The sequence below is a fragment of the Quercus lobata genome, chromosome 12 (assembly GCF_001633185.2).
Source record: "Quercus lobata isolate SW786 chromosome 12, ValleyOak3.0 Primary Assembly, whole genome shotgun sequence".
Classification (NCBI taxonomy): domain Eukaryota; kingdom Viridiplantae; phylum Streptophyta; class Magnoliopsida; order Fagales; family Fagaceae; genus Quercus; species Quercus lobata.
Window position 1 is genome coordinate 26,058,602 of NC_044915.1, and position 14,455 is coordinate 26,073,056.

Genomic DNA, 14,455 nt, shown 5'->3' on the forward strand with positions numbered 1-14,455 from the left:
ACCATGCACAAGAAATATGGGAATTTAAGCTAAGGATATGTGAAATGAGGATGTGTATGTGAAGCTCTCACCTACTATGGGTCTTCTCATACAAGCCACTTTGGCTTCGTCAAACAATGCTTTTAATTCTAATATTCTATGATTGTAATAATAAAAAAAACATTTGGAAGTACTATTTGGGCTTGCATGCAATAAAAGACAAAAGTCCCATACACTATGCCAGCTGCCAACATGCCACGTGGGTCTTCTTACCAATGGATGCCTGCCATATATAAGTCTCATGGAAAATATTGAGCTACACACTCAATTTCATAACATACACAACATATTCGAGTTAGGGGCGGCACTACACTTTATTTGAACCGCCCAACTTCAAAAAAAATTTTAAATTTTTTTATTTTATATATAATATTTTTTTTGTTAGTTTAATACTTTAATTTATTCTTTAAAAATATTATTTTTGCACACCCTAACTTAAATTTTATACACCCTTATTACAAGTATTTCCAACTCTAAAAGTAAGAGTAAGTATTTGTGAATTGAAAGTGTCATTCTTTATTCTAAATTTATATTATGTGTGTGAGTATGTTGAATATTGATTGTGTGCATTACTCTTTGTTATAATGTAATTTGTATAAATAATGATGTGTGTGGAAGTTTGTGTAATCAGTATAAATATAAGGGAAATGTTTTGACACTACTTTTATTGGAAATATAACAATTGCCTTAAGGACATCCGTTAACATGACCCTAAATATAATATAACTTTATATAATTTAGTAATTCGGAAATAGAAAGAGTTTGTTGCATGTGTGTGTATTGTTATTATGTTATAATAACTTTTTGTTATAAAGTCAGAAAAATTCAAGATTTTTTTTTTTTTTTTTGTAAAATTAGTGATTATTCAAGTATTTGATTGGTTAAGTAGACACATAGTGTATTATTTATGTATGAATGTGTGTAGTTGTGTGCATCAATAATTAATACAAAACTAATGAGTTGAGTTTATTTATTTAGTTTAAAATATTTTTATAAAAATAAAAACAAATAGATAATAACAACTGCATAAAATAAAAATAAAAATGTTAGACAAACTTAACAAAATAAAATGGTCATAGCTAACCACAATGGCAATAAATACTCATAATGAACTATTATATAACAATTCAAAATTTGAAAACTTGTAAAAGGAAATTGTAAACTTCATTTTTTTTTTTTTTTTTTTTGTCGATAACTCAATATATCCAAGTTCTCTTTTTATTAAAAAATTTTTCATTTAAGTTTTTTAGTGATTCTCTTAAACAAAATTCCTGGAGCCGCCACTGGTTTGAGTATCAACTTGTGATTAGATTATAACATTTACGCATGAGATTATCACAAGTATTAGGTGGAAAGTGGATTTAGATAAATCAATTACAAAATTGACACTTAAGCGTGTTGTTAATTTGGATTAGGCCTCACTAAAGTTTTCCAAGAATTATTAGGGAGAATCACATGCACGGACAAGAATGAAAAATAGGAGAGGGTTGGGGATGGGTTCCCTAGAGTCCAAACCACAGAAATATTATAGTGATTATTTAACGGGAGGGCACTTCATTTTCCCCTAGACCATTCTCCTGGATTCCCTTCCCCTATGTTCTTTTTGATTTGGCTCCTTTAATTCGTGTATATGTATATTCTTTATGAAGCTTTCATTCTTAAAACAATCACATTTGCATGCTTAAAAAAATAAATTAGCAATTTTCTTTATATTTATAAGCTATTTTTAAAATTTATTTATGGGTATATCGTATATATGTATACCAAGATTTAGTTTATCATCTTATTATTCTTTTCTTACCTATGCCTTGTCATTATATACACCATGGGACTATATAATACTCTATTAGCTTGTTTGCATGCATGTCCAAATTCGAAAGTAAAGTAGAGACCAAATTTGCGAGTGACATTGTCCCTTACAAACACACACACACACACCTAGAAACAGCACACGTGCAAGGGGCCATGAATATGAGCACTTATCCTATGTGATGATGTAATGCGTTACAACTTCTAACCAAATCTATAACATCATGTATTTTCTCATATCTTGACCCACTGTGGTGACGGCTTTTTGTTAATGTTCTCATTGGTGCCTTCAATAAAAATCATAGCATTTTTCTAAGAGGAAGTCAATAATCTTTAGTATACTTGGTCAATATTAATTGTCTTGGCCAAACCACTTTAAATACAAGCAGCCGCAGAAAAAGTATGGCAGAATGAGAATGGAGACCACTTTAAACTAACCTTCTTCTATTTTTAGAAGTGATACAAATAACCTAAAGATTTATATTTGTTAGAAGTAAGTGATTAAATGATTAAATTCATCATATTTATAATAGTTTAAACTTTTGAAATAATCGGTAATTTAACATGGAATCAAAGTGGGAGGTGCTGAGTTTGATTACTATCTTCTCCACTCTACCTCCTATTTAAATTCTCACATATTAGGTTTTACCTATTAAAAGGTAGTTTCGGCCCACATGTGAGGGAGAGTGTTAGAAGTATATGGTTAAATGATTAAATTCACCTATCTCAATAGTTTGACCTTTTGGAACAATTGATAATTTAACATTATTTAGCTTTGTATTTTGTTATAAAAATGTAATACAAAAAATCATCTATTCATCAATTTTTAACATTTAATCACAAAAAAAAAAAAATCACTGAGGTCGTCTGATGAACAAAGAAAAAGATATAACCGTTCAAGTACATTCAACATATTAAATGATGACGGTTACTCATCAACCTTAGACTACCATAAATATGATGACCGTTACACTCACAGTAATAATCACTTCTAATTATGTACAACAACTACCCCAATCACGTATAAAATGGACAATCTATCCCACTTACTAAGGGATGAGAAAAGTACTACAAAATACTATTTACATATAAAATATATGAATTGATACTAACTTAAGTATTGGAGGCTATCCCATTAAGGCTCACTCCAGTGTTATCTTCGATTAGCTTTATTTTTCTTAAGATCTTCAAAGGTCATCAAAAGCTTTGGATTGGACGAGTGACCCAACTGATAATTTTTGACATCATCAATATGTATTACATAGACTAATGCTTGATATACAAAAGAGATAACAAAAATTCCTTAAGGCTAAGTGTCACATTTGCGTGTGCTTCACCTTCATGTGTGAGGATATTGTATATAACACATGCTCTACACAATAATAAATTGTTGCTTAGTCGCATGATAAGTTATGAAAGTACCAGGTAAAATAGACCATATTACTAGACCCATTCTTTCTACTCTTTTTTTTATTTTTTTTATATTATTTAAATTTTCCCCGATTGCTTTAGTCATGAAAGTACAAAGTAAAATAACCCAATAACTAGACCCATTGTTTCTACCTTTTTTTCTTTTTTGAGTTTTTTTTCCATTACCTTTTTTCTTCCTCTTCCAGCAAAGATTTCGTGCTTGATATTTTTTTTTCATCACGTGGTATGCTTTCTTGTTTGACTATAACCAAAGAAATTATATTTCATACGCTTGCTACCAAAAGGAAGTTACAAGCAATCTAAAACTGTCCGTCTATTAGTCTCCTCACAAAAAGACTTGGTAACAGTACATACGTAATGCTTGAGAATCCAATATTGCATGCCCTTTAGATTCTTGGTAGGCTAATTTTCCAGTGATATGGTGGTGAAGGTGTGAAGCCAGGGGCGTTCCTATCCCTTATTTATTCACAGGAAGTATGTAAAGCTATAGATGATGCTCGAAAGTAATGATACAAATACACACAATTTCGTAGGGCTAGCTTGGCTCCTCTTATTAATTCTGAACTCAAAAAAAAAAAAAAAAAAAAAAGGGTGGACCAAGTCCATTATTAATTCTGCTAACAAAATGTCAGTCATGCAAATGGAAAGAAAATGTTTTTCATGAATTCAATGAAGAAACTTTTTTATAGTCAAATAATGTTATGTAGTTCAAGTGATAGCCCAATGCCATGATATTCTATGTATAGAGTTTGAATCCAACTTCCATTTCTTTCCGCCTAAGTAGCTACTTATCTAAAAAATGATAATAATGTCGTTATTAAATATATTATGGATTAGTTATAATCCTTTTCTAGGAAATCAATGGATGATTGAGTCTGTTTCCTTGGGCAATGAAACGAAAGGATTTTGGAAATTAAACCAGCCTCATGTTAGTCATATATCTATATATATATGTTTGTGTTTGTTTTGAAAGCTGTTGAAAAATCCGACTCTGGGACATATCACATAGTATTATTTAGGCATACTGTGGCAAATTTATGAAAAAAGTGTCGATGTGATTGGGGACAAGCCTTCCCTATATATATAAACGAAAGGATTTTGGAAATTAAACCAGCCTCATGTTAGTCATATATCTTTATATATATGTTTGTGTTTGTTTTGAAAGCTGTTCAAAAATCCGACTCTGGGACATATCACATGGTATTAGTTAGGCATACTATGGCAAATTTATCAGACAAGTGTCGCTGTGATTGGGGACAAGCCTTCCCTATATGTATATGTATATGTTTATGTTTGTGTATAAAATTTTTCTTCATGTTCAGATTCATCTTTTTCCAAAAGATACTTTCATTAACTACTTCATAAAAACTATGACAACGCCCTTCAATCAGTCATTATTTCTTGATGGTGCATCTAGAAACACCCTTACCTCATCACTTGCTTTTAATTTCCGCCAGGCAATAATGATTCAGTATTTTCTTCTCGTCAGCATGACAATTTTATGCATTCTGTCAAATATTTTTTTTGCAGCTTTCATCAATCAGAAGAAAAGAGTCAACATATACATATGTATGACAGTGTGAGGTTTAATAATTAGATTATAGTTGATCACTAAATCAGGTTAACAAAATTTTACTAAGAATAGTTTTTTCTTGGATTAACATATATATGTATGTTTGATAACTAACCCTATCTCTAAAGTGTATATCTCACTTTTACGTATTCTTTAAGTGCATTATTTGTCGGAGAATTGGGCTATGATTTAGTCATTTGGATTTCGTTGATTTTTTCTGAGGTAGGTTAGTTATGATTTTGGAAAGATTGGGAGGTTTAGAAGTGAATTATTGAACAATGGGTCTGCAAAAAATATAAACAACTGCATCAGTAGCAATCGATCACAATCTTTTGTTTACTTCTTGAACACTTCAAATATCATATTTCAAAAGGGTCATGTTCACGCTTATTTTTCGCAGAGGACCCCCTAATCTTTACTGGCAACTTGATTGATGCTGTGTAGTGTAGAGCAAAAGGGTCTTGATCAGGCTTACATGCTTACTGTACACATTTTTGGAAATAGAACAAGGAGGTGACACAGATACATACTGGGACTGATTTGGGCTGTCGACTCATCAACTCAAAGTCTAACCTTGCTTATATGTATGCAAAGAGTACATAGATTATGTCCATGTAAAAAACCTGTAATAGAACTATAGAAGTTACAAAGTTCTGCATTTGTGCCCAGTGATAATTATTATCCACATAATATCTACTGCTTGAAGGATCTCAGAGTGTACGGAATCCAGAATAATTGGGCTACAATTAATTAGGATTTGGAAGAACTAATTAATTACAAGGTAAATTCCATTAAAAAAAAAAAAAAAAAGAAGAAGCAGAAATGCATTGAGTAGTACTTATGAAGACACTGAAAATAAATTTAACAAAAAATTTCATAGAAGAAATTGTTTTAGTGTAGGTTAAGTAGGTATACTGATAGAGCACAATATATATATATAACCAAGCTATAAGTAAAAATTTACAAATAAAAATGTCAATAACTCTTAGATCAACTAATACTTTTTGAAAATGTATCAAGGTTCAAATTCCCTACCCTATTTAAGACGTATAAAAAAGATCAAATAAAAACAAATATATCGTGTATTGGACTAAGTAAATATTGTCTGCCTAATTACGCGCATACGTGATTTTGTCTTCATCTTATTGGTGAATTATGTTCAACATCTCCTATCAAAGAGTATTTCTTACGTTTTCTTATTATAATCGGTGTAAGAAATAATCACTCATGGAGCAGAGGTAGATTTTTGTTTGAAAGTACAGACTGTGACTGTGAAGACTTCAAGGAAGACAAGAACAATTTGGCCAAGAAGACCAGCTTAATTACTTGTCTTCCAATTTAAACTATAAAAAACTCTCTTAGAGTAAAAATTTATGTCTTGAATCTCTTTGGAGTGTATCTATCTGGTTAAAACTTAAACTGACCACTGATTGAGAAACATATTCAAGCTTATAAAACTTGAAATTTACTCTACGGTACCTTTGTGTATACAATTAGGGTTTTTGAGAACTACATGATGCTAATAATCATGGTTAACTCCACAAATAACTTAAATTGTTGCACTTTTTGGGTGGAAGGGTGCACCTTTTCTAAAATCTTGTTGACATGGATTTTGTCCTGAAACATGACACGGTTGAAATCTTGTTATATAACCAAAATAATAAAGTAAGGTTACGTATTCATTTTTCTAGACACCATATAATAAGATTTTATTATAATCAAATTGCTTTGTAGTGACGATCATAAGATACGAGTTTTATCACCTTTTCTGAGGAGAATATTCTCTTTTGAAAATTAAAGCTATATTTTACGAAAATTTCGTCAACTCTCATTTCGAGTGGTTGATAGGTATTATATAGTCACGAAGACGCTAAAGCGATGAGGAACCCTAAACCAATCACAAATTCATACTTGGCTGCTACTTGTCAGACACTTCAAAATGAATGCCGGACTGATGTTTGTTTTAGTGCATGTTGTTGAGTCTTTCCCGGTGTGCTTCATCATCATAACAAAATGATTAAACAACTTTAATTTGTGAGATAAAAATTCAAGTAGTTGGAATAGCAAAGGATGCAAGAAAAGGATGGAGATGAGTATTATTAGTGGTGAGATGAATTTTGTTCCAAAGGGGACACAAAAAATCAAAAGAGTAGTTGCATATGAAAAAGAAAGACGAAGTTGGCTTAAGATTTACGTGTTCTAAACTTATAATAGCTACCATTTTTTTCCTGGATTAATAAATAGATGGCCATGACTACTATACGTATGTATTGACTTCCATCTACGTAAAGTTAGTATACAGTTGTGTTGTTTCTAGCATTTCGTGTTTAGATTGCTCAGACATGTTAGGTTTGAAGTGCCACACTCTATATAGACTCGGCACTATCATTCACAGCTATCATGAAGCAAACAAAAACTCATGGGACACGTTTTGCCTTATTTTCCCTAGACTTTGAAGATTCAATTGAGTAATGAGACTAGAAAATCATTCATCACCAGAACTATCACTAATTTAATGTCTAAAAAACCATTCATCACCATATTTACTGTAGATCATTGCCACACCATTACATGTTACAACCACTTTAATTCTTTGCATTTGAACTCTGTATAATTTATCTCATGATCTTTTAGGACATCTCATTCACGTAATCCGTAATTGCGTGATATGTTATTCCAAATTTTCTGCGTAATTGCGTGATATGTTATTCCAAATTTTCTGCTTGATAGATAGAGAAAGAATTATAGTAGCTTGCGACTCTTAGGAGTTAGGATGGAAAATTTATGAGTAATGCTATTGCCACAAACTATTTTATAATATTTTTACGAAATGTTGATGTAGTCAACCTTTTATTGGTTTTCATCTAGACCCACCATTAATATTATTTTTTCATTTACCAATAATCACTGATCACATCAGCAGTTTGTAAAAAAATTTGTAAAATAGTTTATATTTCTAACATTATTCAAAATTTATTACAAATGATCATCCCTCTAAATTGGGGAATTCACATCGAATCATCATTTAATTTTTTTACACTAAAAAAATAGCCCCAAATTTTATTGCATCAAATTAATACAAATTCAACATGAATAGAAAGTAAATGACTTCAATCTTAGATACAATCTAGGAAGGAAAAAAAATTCAATACTTTGGCCCTAAATAAAATCAAGGTTATTGAAATTACAATGAAAAATCCAAAAGGAAAAGTATAATATTAAGAGGTCTATTTGGATACCGCTTATTTTGCTGAAACTAAAAACTTATTGCTGAAAGTATTGTAGATAAAAATAAAAGTTAATTGAAATAGTATAATGGGACCCATAAATAGTACCAAAAAGTATAGTGGAGCCTATGAATAGTAGAAAAAATAAGCTGAATGGTGAAATAATTTTCATTTTTAGTGGTATCCAAACATAGGCTTAATCTACTTTCCTAATTTGAGTTTAAAGTTTAAGTTGAGCATTACTATTAGCTCTTCTATAAAAAATGTCATTTTGACACACCAAAAACCTACTTTACTATTTTACCACATCATTTTACAATATTCCATTCATCAGATGTTTTATTTTTCAATTCTATACATTAAAATAATATTTATAACACATTAAAATAATATATTAAATTCCTCCCTATCATCATCATCATCAACAACAACAACGGCACAACTGCCAATGCCGCAACAACACTGACAAGCACCATCGGCACAAACTCACATCCATCAACACCACATTATAAATATATATATATATATATATAATTTTATATAAAAAAAATAAAAAATAAAAAATAAAAAAAACCACCAAAATCAACCCACAACCGCTGCCACCCACCAAAATCAACCCACAACCCATGAAAATCAACTCACAAACACCAAAACAGAAAAACAAAAACAAAAAACACAACCCACCACTGACCCACTGACCCATTGCATCCCACACACCCACCCACCCATTGCTGAAGCCAACCCACCCACTACCGACCCATCCTTTGGAACCCATCCGCAAACCGGCCCTCACACCACCATCTCAACCCACCCACTGCCAAAATCGGGTATCAAATCATTGCAAAAAAAAAAATTAGCAACAGAGATCGACATCAAGTCGAGGATGTGGCGCGGCGAGGCTGAGAGGAAGAGAGAAAAGCAAAGAAAGTGAGAAGAAAAAAGAGTGAAAGAAGAAAAGAGGAGAGGTTTAATGTCTGAGGAAGAATAAGAGAGAAGAGAAAAGAATAAAGTGATGAGAGAGGAGAGAGAAAAGAGAATAAAAAAATATTAAACACTTATACCATTTTTATCCGTGTACTATTCACTCATGCCAAATATTTTGGCATTTACAACGCCTGATGAGAGTGGTTTTTTGGTGTGTCAAATGCCAAATATTTGGCATTTGACACACTTGATGGTAATGCTCTAAGGTGAGAAGATGCTATATACTCACCTCACTTGATCCTAAAACCTAAGGGTGTCCAAAACTGAACTGGCCTAAACATATGTGAAATACATCTGACCCCTAGCGGCCCGATCTGAAACCTACTTAATCCAATGAGTGCGGTAGTCGAAGATAAGCATATGTGTTGAACCCAAATTCATTTTCAGTGGGTTGAGTGGCAAGTCTCACCCTCCAAGAACCAACTCGAACCAATTCGACCGACCCCTACCACCTTTGTTCATATCTCTGCCATCTATATTCAGATCTTCGGCTAAATTGGTGGAGATCTTGCGATCTTCAACGAAGATCCACCAGAATCTTGACTGCCTCCACCTTTTCCAATTTTAATTGAAACTAACTTGACCCGTGAAAATTCAACTCAGTTTGATTCGTTAGTGCCCTTTGGTCAACATCATGTCCTCCTTTCTACCACCCAATGGAATTGCCTCGGATTTGGATTGAACCCAAAATCAAATTGGCCCAATCTATGGACGCCTCTACTAAACCATTAATGTGTACTTGCCAATATAAATAGATTACATACCAATGAAAATAAAAGAAACAAAACAATAAAATAAATTAAAACCATAAAATTAAAAAAAGAAATCACATATTTGCAAAGCAAATTATAGTTTGCATGGAAATAAGAAAATAGAATTTAAAAAACGTAATAAGTGTCTAAAACCTGGATTAAACATTTGGGCCGCACTCTTTCTCAAAAAATAAAACATTTGGTCCCGCTGATCAACTATAAATGGGCTGAAGTTTGGCATCCAGAAGTTGGGCTCAAATAAAAATGAGCCCAATACCAGTCCTCTCGCTTTAATTTTTTATCCTTCGAGTCCCATACTCACAACAAATTTCTGCCTCCATATCTCAAAGCGCTTGAATCTTGTGCCGTCCATCTCTGTCTCCATCATCAGGTGTTCACTACATACCCTTCTCTTTTTTCTAAGACTTTCTTTTGGGTTATTGTAATTATTATTATTATTATTATTATTATAAATTCAAAGTCCTTGTTTTTTTTGCTCCCTGATTTGTCCTGTCCTGTATCTGTGTATACAGTATAGTTCTGTTCTTTTTTCTTTTGCTAGATAGGAATGAATTTGATATATATATTATCCGTTAATCATTATTTTGCTTTGTTTAATTTCATGCAAATTAGAATGCTCACCAAGTGTTCGACATAATTCCTCTTAGTCAGGGCGGCTTTAGACATTTTGGGGCCTAAGGCGAGAACTAAAAATGTATGTGTATGTGTGTTTGTGTATGTGTATGTGTATGAGTGTGTATGTGTATGTGTATGTTTGTGTGTGTATATGTGTATGTTTATGTTTATGTGTATGTGAAAATGTGTTTATATTTATGTTTATATATGTTTATGTATGTGTGTATGTTTATGTATGTATATGTGTATGAATGTGTATGTGTATGTGTATGTGTATGTTTATGTGTGTGTATGTGTATATTTATATTTATGTGTATGTGCATGTGCATGTGCATGTGTGTTTATGTTTATATTTATTTATGTTTATACATATTTATGTATGTGTGTATGTTTATGTATGTTTATATTTATAAACATAAATATAAACATAAACACATACACATAAATATACATGAACACAAGCACAAAAAAATAAACATAAACACGCATACACATAAACACACACACATAAACATAAACATACATAGACGTAAACACACATACAGACTGAGAAAAATTAAACCCTCATATATACTGGAAAAAATTGCAAACTAACACCAATCCTCAAACAATTTCGTTGGTTACTTTGATATGCTAAATTGAGTCTTTATGTGTGTTTATGTTTATATTTAAGTTTATGTGTGTGTATGTTTACGTTTATGTGGGTTTATACGTGTTTATATGTATGTGTATATATGTTTATGTGTATTTATATGTGTATGTGTATGTGTATGTGTATTTGTATGTGTATGTGTGCTTATGTATATGTATGTGTATGTGTATGTGTATGTGTATGTATATGTGTTTATGTGTGCTTATATTTATGTATGTTTATGTGTATGTGTTTATACGTGCTTATGTATGTGTATGTGTATGTGTGCTTATGTATGTGTATCTGTATATGTAGGTCTCTTTGTCTTTTTCAGATTCGAGTGCAATACCCTGATGCAATTATAATTAATGGCTGAGATTAAAAGTTGAAAAAATAAATTTCAATCTCAACCATTAAATAAAATATATTAAAGGAGAGTTAAAAAGTTTTAAAAAAATGTAAAAAATGTAAAAAAATACCTACGACAGTGCACCTGATCTCAATTCGTCTTTATTCTCTCACCATTTTTCTTTTCTTCTTTTTTACGCGGTACTTTGTTCTTCTTCTTCCTTTTATTTCTCTTTATACATCACCTAGGCTGACAGGAGAAGAGCGAACGAAAGCCACATCAAGAAAGGAAATCGAAAATTGTGCTGCCGAGCCAAAGACTATGAAAATCTCTTCCTCTTAACTCGGACGATCCTCTTAGGTGAAATTATGGCTCACGAGGTTTCACCGGATTATGGTGTGTGATTTTTGATTATTTATTTATTTATTTGAAATTATGAAGCAAATAGTTTTTATATTTTGCTTACCCTTTCTATTTTCTGAAAACACTTTTCTGGGAAATACCATTTTTTTTTTGCTTTACTTTCAGTCTATCATTCTTGCTTGTGGTATGTGTTTGATTAATTTGGATCTAAAATTAGTTCAACAAGATGATTCTTCTTCTAAAATATAATAACAAAACCAATATATGTTTTTTTAACGGTGGGTTCACTTTCAGTGTTTTCATTTTATGATTTTGGTTGTTTTGTGGGTTTTGTGCTTTGATTTCGGTAGGTGTGATTTGATTTGTGATTTGGTGGGCTTCTGGGTTTTTGTTGTGATTTGATTTTGGCTGAGTTTTAGCCATGGTGGTAGTCGTAATTTGATTTTGGCTGGGTTTCGGCAGTGGTGCGTGGTTGGAGGTGATGAGCTTGAAAAGCTCCGGCCATGGAGGTTTAGAATGAGAGCTTGGTGGTCAGCCATGGAGCACAGTGTGACGTGGGTTGAGGCAAAGAGAGGATTGTAGGGGCCTTTTCTATGTATGATGTATTGGGCTTAGGCTACCTCATGCGGTAATGGGCTGGGCTGCCTCCTGCGGTGATGGGCCCGAATATTTCTAAGTAAGGGAGTTGGGGCTGGTCCAATTGTAACTCAACTTGGGTCATTTGTGCACAAACTTATGCCTTGTCTGCCAGGAGTAAACTTACGGCAAACAGAACTATTGCAAACAAGTTACGGCAGGCAGATTATAATAATAATAATAATAACAGAATATTCTTGTCTATTTAAACAAATGGCTATATAATCCCTATTTATAAAACATGATTACAATCATGATAATGTCAATCACAGAGGAAGTGAAGAAAATAATACGAGCTAAACAAATGGGCATAAATCAAGTTTTAGGCTTAGTCTGCCGGAACAAAGCCAAAAAGAGGAGAACGCCTCTTCTCAATGCAAATAATCTCACAGGAAAGAAATCCTGCCGTGGGGATTAATGACTTTGAGGGAGTCGGACCTGAATGGTTATTGCCCAAAAGGAAAGAGTCCTTGTTTACGTTTTTGGAAAGTAAGTAAGATTTGAAGGGGGAGAGAGGGAAACCGATCTATTGGTGCATGAAATTGAACTAACTCTCCTTTTTCCCTAGTTTCCTCTCTGTTTTTCTTTCTTATCTTTTTTCTTTTCTTCTTACTCTGTTTTTCTTTTCACTTCATATAAAATGCTTTGTTTTTTCGATTCCCTTTTCAGGACACGGCAAGGGCTCTTTTATAGTGCCTGCCGTGACCAATCTTTTACCATTTTGTCCCTTAACCGCCTCTGTTTGGTCTGGGCGTACTTGCCGATCACCAAGTCTATGCGACATTCACCATTGCTAGACAGAGGCAGGTTTGTTTCGTTCCTCTGTCTACTATAACACTTCTTTCCTGCCACGGTATAAATGCTTTCTCTCTCTACTCTCAAGGCATGCACCCAACGGTTCCCCCTCAAACTTGCCTCTTTTGGGTGGTCTGTCATCCCTGTAGGACGTACCTCCCAAAAGGATTTGGGCAAGAACCGCAAATAGATCTTTTCCCCTCTCCCCACCACCAAACCATCCCCCCCTTGTCTCTTACCTCTGACCCATGGCCCCACCATGTCCTATATTGGTTGGGTACGGGTTGGTGGTGTCTAGGCCTTGCGCGTGCTTCCCTTTCAGATATGTCCAAGAGTCTGTCTGCTGCTCATGCGTCTGCCGTGATCTGGAGACTCTCTGTCTGTGTTTTTTGACCTTTCATGTGGGCTTTTCTTTGGTTTCCCGCTTCATTCAGGAGCTGGGATTTGTATGATGATGGGCCTTACATTTCTTTGGCCCATTCTTGATTTTCTTTATTTCTTGCAGCGTTGAACTGTTATTCCTGCCGTAATAACTTAATCCTACTGTACCTCTTTTGGGCCAGCCGTTCATCCCTTTTTTCAGTGGCCTGTTATGGGCACTGTTTTGCCTTTACTCATGAGCTCCTATGTTCCTTTTGGTTTTCCTTTGGGCATCCATGGCCCGATTGCTTTTCTTTGGGCTTCCTCGGCCCGTTTGCTAATTCTACACTCCCATGGGCTCTTTACTAACTTCATTAGGCTTCCCCGGCCCAATAACCTTATTCTTATCTTTGGGGTTCATGGGCCTGTCATAAACCCCTTACTCTCTTAGTTTGTATTATCTTGGGCTTGCGGTGGCCCTTTCTTACTTTTCTACCTCATACTCTGCCCATGGGATGCTATTTCTTTCTTTCCTAGTTTCTTTGAGCCCGCTTGCCTCTTCAAGACCCATTTATTTATTTGTTGGGCCTGTGATCCATTATTCCTGCCGCTTGGGCCTAATGGGTTTTTTGCTATTTATCTTGTCAATTCTTTGTAGCCCTCACTATTGGGCTTTTCTGTCTGTCTAGGCTTCTACAAATGGCCCTCAACAAGGATTAGAGGGAAACAGAGGCAGCCCTAGATATTTTGAGACCTAAGGCGAGAACTAAAAATGAAGCATTTTTTATACCTATATATTAATTAAATTAATGTTTATTTAATATTTTTATATTATATTTTTCATCATTATTTTCATTTTCTTCTAAATTA